The sequence below is a fragment of the Equus przewalskii genome, chromosome 4 (genome assembly GCF_037783145.1).
Source record: "Equus przewalskii isolate Varuska chromosome 4, EquPr2, whole genome shotgun sequence".
Lineage (NCBI taxonomy): Eukaryota > Metazoa > Chordata > Mammalia > Perissodactyla > Equidae > Equus > Equus przewalskii.
The window spans coordinates 56,486,886-56,497,750 of NC_091834.1; the positions used below are offsets into that span (position 1 = coordinate 56,486,886).

General features: G+C 46.2%; 1 protein-coding gene across 21 annotated transcripts in view; it reads right to left on the reverse strand.

Annotated features, from left to right (window-relative positions):
• OSBPL3 (oxysterol binding protein like 3) overlaps positions 1–9,507 on the reverse strand; it is a 170,808-nt gene extending 161,301 nt beyond the window's left edge. For 3 of the 21 annotated variants that reach the window (XM_070615998.1, XM_070616000.1, XM_070615985.1), the window contains exon 1: positions 9,126–9,461. The gene's annotated coding sequence lies outside the window, so the exon portion shown is untranslated. Of the gene's footprint in view, positions 1–9,125 lie in introns of all 21 variants that reach the window. The other 18 variants (XM_070616011.1, XM_070615993.1, XM_070615982.1 and 15 more) reach the window with 12 other exon arrangements.
• Positions 9,508–10,865: the final 1,358 nt, after the last annotated feature.

Here is a 10,865-nt window from a genome sequence, read left to right on the forward strand (position 1 = left end):
GGCCCCACTCTCAGAGTTCCTGATTCAGGAGGTCTAGAGTGGGGCCCAAGAACTGGCATTTCAAACAAGTTCCCAGGTGATGCTGATACAGCAACTCCTAGAAACACACATTGAAAACCACTGCCTCAGACCATCCTCAAACCTTAAATTGAAGCCTTCAGAAACTGAGACACAGTATGTCCAAAAATCTCATGCAGGAGGAAATATTCTCGGGCTAGGAGTCATTTAGATATGTGTAGATTTCACCTTGTCCATCCAGTGCAGCCTGAAAAGGCAGCGACTGGCACCCAAGATCACAGATGTAAAGGCACCGCTGGGATTGGATCCATCCTCTGATTCTCTGACTCCCGTCCAGTGCTCTCCAGCACCCTGAGGGGCCCTCTGGTCAAGGGCCTGACAGTAGAGGCAGACTGCACCCCAGCTCTGCCACATGATCCCTCTGTGATCACAAGTAGACTACTTAAGCCTCTCCAGGCTTGTGACAATCAGGGGTTCTTTAAGCGGAAGCAACAGAAGCCAATTTGGCATATGACACCAAAGAAAATGTACTGGAAAAATATCAGTTTAAGGAACTAAGAGGAGACTAGAGAGTCAAGCACTGGCACAGCTTTTTTGGGACCATAAGCCAGATTACAACAATGTGGTATGGACAGGAATGGTCTCTTCAGGATATACCTTCGCAGCAGAATCTCCATGACCCTTGACATTGCACCCAGAGTCCTGCAAGAGGCATGTGACTGGCCTGGCTCTCTAGGCCACCCATGACCAAGAAGAATGGGCCCCTTGTTCTGGTCCCAGCAAACTATATAGAAAGGCAAGAAGTGATTCCTCAAATGGAAATCAGGAAGAGTAAAGAGATACGGGACAACCAAAGAGCAAGTAATTGCTCCCAAGTCTGTTTGGTCATTGATAAACTGGAATGATGACAGTCATCTCATAACTTACTGCAAGATCTAACGAGGTCGTGTAAGTAAAGCACTAAGCTGGCACAGAGTAAATTACTGGCTGCCATTGTTCTTTGTAATTATCATCACCACCTTTAAAGGCAGCATGGTTCCCCATTCCGTAATGACTCCAACAAGCTCCAAAGGACACCTCAATTAATTCTATATACACCAGAAATTTGCTTGAAGCAGCCTTGAACTTGTGAGAAAAACCCAAGCAGGTCTTCCCTATATTCTTTGAGGACTTCAAACATCCCTAACTCACTTCATCTCAGATGCTAGACAACTGAGCTACCCTAGAATTGGAGCCAGCAAGCTATTTTTAGCTACTTTCATGGCTGTGTTAGGTCTTATTCAGTTTCAGTTACAAAGGTGGTAAAAACTCAACTGTGGATTCAATCCCCAGTAACAAACAAACCAACCTGTGTGTAGCATCACAGCGAACAATTCCAAACCTTGAAAGAGGAGTTAAACCCCACCTCCCACTGCGCCTGGCCTCCTACAAGCTGCAGAAAGACACAGAAAGGGCAGGACTTCAATGGCGTCATCCTCCTCTGAGGATTCCCCAGCCACGTTCTCTTTCCTCTTCCTTCTTCAGACCATCAGCAGCCTGAACCATGATCCACAGGAAGATGGAACTCTTCTCTCCAGGGTCCCAATTAAAATCCAGACTCACTCCCTTTGAGCCACATATCCCCACCGTAATTAACGTAATTACCATCCCTGGTAAACTGTAAGCTCCGTGAAGGAGGCTCCACATCTGTCTAATTCATCACCACGCAACCTGTACCCAGTCCGGTGCCTGGCACATAGTGTGTGCTCATTAAATACTTATTAAGTGTATGAGCAAAAATCACACAGCAGGCTTTCATTCCAGAGGGCATTTTCTTCAAGTTTAATAATGTCTGTGAGATTTAAAAAATATACTATTTAGCTTTTGCTTCTACACGTTTCAGATCACTGCCCACCACAAATGATTTGAGGCAAATGTGTTTTATAAGACTTAAAGAGTAACTTCAAATTTCTTATACTATAACATTTGCTACTAAGACAGAACACAAGTATGGGAATCTTTACTAGTACTACATTTTAATACATAGGTGGAGATATGTTATACTGAGAAAAGTGTTTGACTCACAAAACATTTAAAAAATTTAATATTTTAGCTGTAGAGAATAAACAAAATAATAAACTTGATTTTATACTGACAGTCACAGATCCTCTGATGATTTCTTGTCGGGCTGCTCATGGCAATTTGATTCTGTTCTGCGTTATATTCAAGCTATTTTTCAATTCAGGTCCACTGTCTCCCGATCTCAGAAATCACAGATGAGAAAGAATATCCTCTAGGGTCATTCATCTGGCTCACACGCCCTCAGAGAACTGGGTTTATTATCTCATCTATTGTCCTGGGAGCAAACACAGACATCTAGACAGTGACATAATGTCCATCTAAAGAAATTTTATATGAAAGCAATTTGCTTCTCAGCTTTAAATCCACACATTTATTATTATTATTATTATTAAAGAATGATATTGCACTCATATTCCAGGGATCTTGGGAAGTCTAGAAACAATCATATTCTGGCTCTCAAACAAACAGATTTAGGCAGAGTGATTATAAAGAAAGTCCAGGGAAAATTCAATTTCAGGGTATAAACAATGTGACTTAGAACAATGAAATTACCACTGACTTTTCTATATTTTTCCAAGATGAAGGAAATATTTCATCAACTTCAAAACAGAAGAGTCAGATAAATAACTAAAGGAGCAATTCTTCTAGTCCCTCATGCTGCTATTCCATTTATTGGAGAAGAATTTTTAAATTTTCACATAGATGAAGCCCGGGAATGACAGTGGAAAGCTTCAGCCTGCCTGCTCTAAGCTTCCATAAAGAATCATCTTTGAATAAATCAATATTTCCCAATCTTTTCATATAAGAGGAATCCTTTATGAAAAATATTTTACTCCAGACTTTTAAAAAAATTCACATCTTCGATTTTTTTAACTTGTTACGAAAAACTTCAAACATATACAAAAGTATACAGCAGCACTGTCCAAAAAATTGTCCAATTGCCACATATGCAATTTTAATTTAAGTAGACAATTAAAAGAGTAAAAGGAAACAGGTAAAATTAGTTTTAATTATATATTATCATAATATATCCAAAATATTATCATTTCAACATACAAATGATACTAAAAAATTAGAGACAATTTTATATTCTTTTTTGCACTAACTCTTTGCAACACAGCGTATATTTTACACTTACATACATCTCAATAAATATTAGCCACATTTTTAAGTGCTCAACAGCCACATGTGGACAGCCAACACAGAGACTAGCATTAAAAACCCCACGACCTCATCACCCGGCTTCAGTAAACATTGACTCACCGACAGCCTTGTTTCCTCTATTCTCCCTCCCTACCCCTGCATTATTTTGAAGCAGATGCTAAAAATCATAGCATTTCATTTATGTCCAAATTTCCTTGATTATCTCATAATTTTTTAACAGTCGATTTCTTCAAGGTGGGACCTAAACAATCAGCTATGAGGATCTCTTTTTAATGACATCTTTTTTTTTTTTTTTGAGGAAGATCAGCCCTGAGCTAACTACTGCCAGTCCTCCTCTTTTTTGCTGAGGAAGACTGGCCCTGAGCTAACATCCGTGCCCATCTTCCCCTCCTTTATATGTGGGACGCCTACCACACCGTGGCTTGCCAAGCAGTGCCATGTCCGCACCCGGGATCCGAACCAGTGCACCCCAGGCTGCTGAAGCAGAACGTGCAAACCTAACCGCTGCGCCACCGGGCCGGCCCCTAATGACAACATCTTTTGATGACACCCACACAACAAGAGGTATACTTTTAGTAAAGTGCTTTATTCATTCCAACGTTTATTACACATCTATCTCGTGCCAGGCACTGTGCTAGCCCCAAAAGACAACAATGAACAAGACTGAAAGGAACTTCTGGTTTAGTTTCTGACTGCGTGGTAGAATCACTGGGGGAAGCTTTAAAAACCAACACCAGTTCCATCAACTGACAAACGGGTAAATACAATGTGATACATCCACACAATGGGGCATTAGGCAACAAGAAGGAACCAAGCACTGATTCATGTGACAACTGGGATCAACCCTGAACACATAACGCTAAGCGAAAGAAGTCAGACACAAAAGAACACATATTGTATGATTCCATTTACATGAACTGTCCACAATAGGCAAATCTATACAGATGTAAAGTAGATTAGTGGTTGCAGGGTGAGGGGGGAGACTGCTAATGGGTGAGGATTTCTTTCAGGGGTGATAAAATGTTCTAAAATTAATTATGGTGATGATTGCACAACTATGAATATACTAAAAACCACTGAACTGTATACTTTAAATGGGTGAATTGTATGAAATGTAAATTATATCTCAATTAAAAAAAAGAAGAAACTGAATAAAGTATGTTACATTCACACAATGGAATGCTATACAGCTATAACACAGAATAAGAAAACTCCTTTAAAAAAAAATTCCAGTGACCAACCCTCCTTAACCCAAGCCACCTGACCCAGAAACTCTGGGAGTAGGGCCGAGGTAGGGAAAAGTTTTAAAAGATCCCTGAGGGATACTCATGTAAGTCAAATGAGAGTCCGTGGTTTCAGGGAAGATTCAGTCAAGTGACCAACAGTCACAAAACAGTATGATAACTGCTCCCTATAAAATGAACAGGCACAGAGTGTTCTCCAACTTCAACTTGGAGGGGGCAGAGAAAGGCTTCCAAGTGACGTCCATGCTGAAGCGTGATGGATGAGTGGGAATTAGCCAGGTGACTACGGGTGAGGAGGAAAAGATTATGAGGCCAGAGCACAGCATGCGTGGCCCTGGGACACTGGCGGAGTGCTGAATTTAGTTCAACGTGACTGGAAGACACAGAGCTAAGTAATGAGTGAGGAGCCATGAGCGGGAGCTGGTTCACAGGGCATCTAGCAAACCAGGTTAAAAATTAGAAATATTCACTGATCAATAAAATATTGACAAAAATTTAAATTCCGTAACAGCTTTAATAACATTTCCATATATATGAAAAAATAGTGCATATAAAATGCAAGATACTTATTTTACAGACAATGTTTGTTTTGTGTATGGGTTTGAGATCTCCTTGCAACATCTCCAAAGTGAAAACAACCAGAATAGGCACTTTCTGTGAATTTAAATAACTAGGATTTCTACTGCTTCATCATAAATTAATGAAGGCATCACAGTATTGTGGGTCAAAAATAGGAAACCAAATGCCACATTCCAATTATTTTTTTCACAGAATATTCTAAAAGAACATAACCAAATATAACTGTTTCATGTTCTCTTTTTAATTGAGCACCTCCTGTGGATAGGATACCATGCTTAGGGATGTGAGGAACAGAAACATGAGGAATGCATACTAGGCCTGCCTTCAAGGCATTTACAACCCGATAAGAGAGGCAATGCAATACATCTGAATAAATAACCAGACCAGGAGGCAGCAGGGTGGGGAAATGGGGGGTGGGGGATATGAAAGGTACAAAGTACTGAAGGAAAGAAAGAAACCACCATACTCAATGGTCAGAAATTGAACTGGGGACTCCCACTTTTCTAAGAAAATGCTGTGGATTGGGTTCAGAGAGATTCTTCTGACAGAAGTGGCTTATGAGTTCAGCCTTGAAAGACTTGGGGTTTCACAGGGAGAGACAATAAGAGCTTTCTAGGCAACAGGAGTGTACAGGCAAAGGCAAAACACTCTGTCGCTGAATCAAGTTCAGGCTGCCAATGCACAGGGTTGGGGAGCGGTGGGGTGAAGGCGGCCACTGAGCCCAGGCTGCTGGATCCTGACTTCAGGCTAAGGAGTCTCCATACAAAGGAGGAGAGAAAGGACCCAGAGTGTCAGTCTCAGCTCCACCTTGTATGAGCTGTAAAGTAGTTGTGAACTTAATTTTTCCTGGCCTCATCTGGAAATTGGGGGTATAATACCAGTGCCTGCTTTGGTGTTGCTCTGAGGATTAAACACAGTGATTCGTGGACAGCCCTTATGACAGTGCCTGGCACAAGAAGTTCAGCAGCTGTTATTAATATTATTATTATTATTAACTATATAAGCCACTCAAGAATTTTTAGCAATATAATGACAGGACTCAGAATTTACCCGACTGTGACATGAAGGAGAGACTGAGGGAGGAAAATCCTCCTGTAAGCAACGTTAGGACAGAGTGCAGAAGTTCCTAAGACCCTAAACTAAGATGGTGCAGGGACAACCATCAGTGTGGTTGGGATCAACGTGAAGAGATCAATGTGAAGGACACCGAGGAGGAGACAAGAGTTGGGGTGAGCATAAACACGGTCTCAAAAGGGGTGATTAGAAAGGAGAAGGAAGTTTCCAGAGGAGAGGGCTAAAAAGCTGATAAATAAGATGTAGACAGGAAGGGGATTCACAGGGAACTATAAACAATTCTCAATTATGCATGGAAGGTCCATCAACTTAAAAGCTTCCATCTTCCTTAGTGTCCCACACTCCCATCTCTTCTGTGGTCATTCTAGCTTGGACGGTTCTCTAACCCTCCCTGGAGTACTCCTGAAGTGGAATTAACAATTAAGAAACATAGTACTGCCAAGAGGCCCATTATAAATCAAGCTGTCGATTATCCAGATCCTCTTGCAAGGAAAAACATTACACTACCCCCTAAAACTGGAATGGAAGTAGAAAACAAAAGGGGATCTCTAATTCCTTCCTACACCCTATCTTGCACTAGCCCTTTAGGTGGTAACCACGACACTCTTACAGAACTACTTCTTGCTCTCGACTTCACTGCAACAGCACAAAGAGTTGGAATGTAGTGACTTTACTAAAAGGTTGTTGCAGAAGCTTCTGGAATGAGTAGTGGCTTCTAACTCTCCATTCTACATATGGGAACAGAGAAACTAGCTGACTTTCCAGTACTTTCCTTAAGAGGCATAAAGCATTACTGTGTTCAGAGTCTATTTACCACAATGGGTAAAGCCCATCGGATTTCTCTTTAAATTTAGGTGAAAGCAAAGTTAAATTTAGGTGAAAGGAGAATTTCCTTTCCTCCTATATTAGAAGTCTCCTGTCTACCAGGCCCACAAACTGTAACCTCAACCACAAAAATCAATGCCAGTAAGAGTCTCATCAATTCAGAAAATAATACAACTAGACACTTGACATTGGCAGTGGAAAGTTTAGAGCCCAGTCTCAGATGGTTTTAATATACTGTATCATTAGACTATGAGTCCACATCTAATTAAATAGTGGGAGCAAGAGAGATTTCAGTGTAGTAGAAGGAGCTAAAGATTTAGTAAGAGAGAGACTATTAACGAAATCCAGCTGAGCAATTCACTACTGACCCTGGGCAAGCTCCTGAAGCCAGGCTGCAGTTTTTCTCATCTGCACAGTGGAGACAACCTCAGAACACTGCCTCAAGATAGGGAAGTTTAAATGAGATAATACAGTCTATGGCAGCCTGATAGTACCTGGCCTACAACATAACTATTAGCTATTATCGAAACTCTCTCTCCACAATGATACAACAAATCTTCTCTCAGCTAAGTAATAGCTTTTGTTACAAATAAAGCTAAGTGTCTGTTGGCTGTAATGGTGGTAACCACATTTTAGTTTCTTGGAAGCTGCCCAGCACAATAGAGAGAAAATGAGCTGGAATTCTAGTTCTGCCAGGACAATCTTGGGAAAACTGACTAACCTGCTGAAGTCTCAATTTCCCATCTGTTCAGAAACACCTAGCTAATAAGACTACTGTAATGTTTAATAAGGTAATCTATACAAAGTTCCTAGTACAATCCAGTTCTTTGTAGGTGCTCAATCAATAGTAGTTATTGGTATTTGTTAATTTTCCCAATAGAAAAAAAGGATAAATAAACATGAAAATCAAAACCAGCTATGAAATCACCATTCATTATTCATCCCATAAATATTTCTCGCACACCTACTGTGTGTTAGGCACTGTTGCTGACATTGGAGATGGAGTGATGAACAAGACAGATAAGGTCTCTGCTTTTCTGGAACTTCCGTTCTAGTGGAGGAAGGCAGATAGCAAACAGCCCAAGGAGATAATTCCACGGAGATGAATGCTATGAGGAACACCAAACAGGGTGATGGACCAACAAGTTGGTGGAAGGGACGGTCATTTTAGCTTGGGTGCATTTCAGTCCAGGCCTGCCTGCCTGGTCTCCTTTGGCCAGAAGGGGGCCCTCACCTTGTATGATGCTTGGGGTAGAGTGTGGACGATCAGAAGTCAGACCTACACGTTCACCTGTCTGTGGAAGGATTTCTTTCGCAGCTGCAGCTTAAAATATTTCTAAATGCGCCCATCCGAGCAGTCAAACTCTGAGGATCAGTGCAACATCTAGGGAACCTCAGATGCACCTCAGCGCAGTTCCCAGACACATCGAAAGCGACAATTTCACAGCCCCTCAGCTCAAAGTCCCGACTAAGGAGACTGATAGTCCGTGAGACGAAGCAAAGGCAGCACAAGTGTGCAGAAGGCGGCTGGCAAGTTCTATTACCAAAGGAGGGCGGCGCGTGCCGGCTCAAGAAGTATCTGCACGATCTACAACAATGCCCATCAGTGACTATAGGCTGCAAACGCTTCCCAGGGCGCTGGGAAGCTCGAAGGGGCGAGCATCCTCAGTCGCCAGCCGGCGCACTGGGAAGCGGAGCCGACCGAGGGAGGGGAGGCGGGGGAGCCGGGCGCCTGCGAGGCCAGCGTCGTCCGGGTCCCTCCCGGCGCGCCCCAGCTCACGGATGTGGTAAACCCTCGCCCTCGGCCCAAGTGAACAGGTTTCCTGTGCCTCCGGCCCCGCTGCCCCGGGCAGCCCCTCGGCGCCGCATCCTTCGGCGCCTTCTCGCCGTCAATCCCGGCCAAACCGTCCCTCTGAAGACGGAGCTTTAGCGTGGGCAGCACTCGGGCCCTACCTCCCGGGAGGCTGGCGCCCGCACCGAGGGCGATCTCCCCGGCTCGGGGCTGCCCCACCAGCCGGTTCTTCCCCGGGCGACAGGAGGCAGACTCCGGTCCTGCGGAGACTGGTGGCGCCCCCCGAAACCGCAGCCCTTCCGAACGCGCGCTGCCGCCGGGCCCCCGCCACACCCCAGCACCACTCCGGCGGGCGTCCCGGCGCTTACCTGCGCGCTCTGCCGCCGGCGATGCCGCCTACTTCCCCGGTGCCGGGCTCTGGGGTTCGTCCACAGACCCAGGAGGAGGCGAATCCGGCTTCTCCGGTCCCCCTGCAACGCGCAGCTGACAGTTCCCGCACCAGCCGCAGGAGACGGGGGCGGGGACGGCCACTCGCGGACGGACGGCGGGGCCGGGGCCGGGGCCCGCGCCGCGCACTGGCCGCCACACGCTCCGGTCCCCTCCCCGGTTCTGCTCGCCCGCGCTGCGACCGCGTGGCCAGTTCCCAGGACTTTGCCCAGAACTTCGCGCGCGCAGCCCGGTGAACAGCCGGAGGAGGGGAGGGAGGGGTGGGAGCGAGGAGGAGGAGCCTGCACCGCCCAGGGGCGGGGACCATACGGGGAGGGTGGGAGGGGCGGCAGAGTGACCCCCATCCCCACCAATCAGGAGTCGTTCCCGGGGAACGGGGTGGGGCGACGTACTTAGAAGAAGCGGGCGGATTCCATGACGCAGTCAGGGGAGTTCGGTCTCCTGGTTCCCGGCAGGTGGGGAGGGTGGAGGGAACTGAGAGCTGCGGCCGGGCCCGGGGAGAGGCTCCTAGCGGCCCAGCGCCCTGCCTGCGCGCCGTGGGCGCTCCATAATTGTTGGTCGAATGGCGTTTCCGAGCCAGGAAAGCAGAGAGAATGAGGGCGGAGCGGGAGGGGCTGGTTTAAGGACAAGGTTCCAGGGGAGCCATGTGGTCGAACAGGCAAAGAGAACTCGACCTCTTGAGGAAGTGAGACGGAGGCAGAGGGATGGAGAACAGAGAAAATAGGTGGTGAAGGGAGGATTGCAGACGCAGGATGACGAAGCACGGAATCGGCGTGGGACCCCGACCCGGGACTGTGACCCTGACATCCAGAGGCAGTGATGCAGATTCTTGAGGGGTTCCCAGGAGAAGACCTGAGGGGAGTGTGGTGGTTGTGTTCTACGCAGTTCGTGAGCAAGGGGGAAGGGAGAGAAAGCCTCGTAGTAACAATGAAAATGCGGGAGCTCCTTGATAGACGGGAAGGTCCAACCGACTTGACTGCCTGCTCGCTCCTCGGGCCGCCTTTGATCCTAGCATGAATGCGAGCAACTGATCACCTGGGGTCAGTTTGGAGACCGCAGATGAGTCAGGTGCCGTAGTTGGCTGTGGGAGAAGGAAATTAACATTTACTGAGCGCCTACCTAGTGCTCCCGGAGCAGTTGTGGACGTGCAGCTGTGATAACGGCATACCAGGTTCCTGATCTCATGGAGATGACATTTTAAGCGGGGAGACAGACCATAAACAAAGAACATAAATATAAACAAACGAGAAAATGCTGATAAACTATGAGCACTGGGGTAATTGCTAAACTTTCAAAAGTGGTGATGGGGGTGATAAAGAGCTGCAAAGCGCCCTGAGGGCCTCTCGGCGGAGGTGGCTTTTCGGCCGGTTACTGCACTGGAGAAAGGAGCTGCCACACCCCAGTCTTGGCAAGAGCGTTCCAGGCAAAGGGAAGGGCAAATGCAATGTATTTCTCCTCTCTGAAAACCCATCTAACTACCTCACCGAGCTGGACAATAAGCGCGGCCCCCTAGGTTCAGTGCCTGGCACAGAGTAGGGGCTCCAGAATGTTAAATTCCAGTGCCACCCGCCACCTGCGGCGCTCGACGCGTTTCCGGGCTCTCAACTGACCCCCAATTAAGGTTTCTGAGGCTCTTGCCGGAGCCGCGCTATTCACAATTC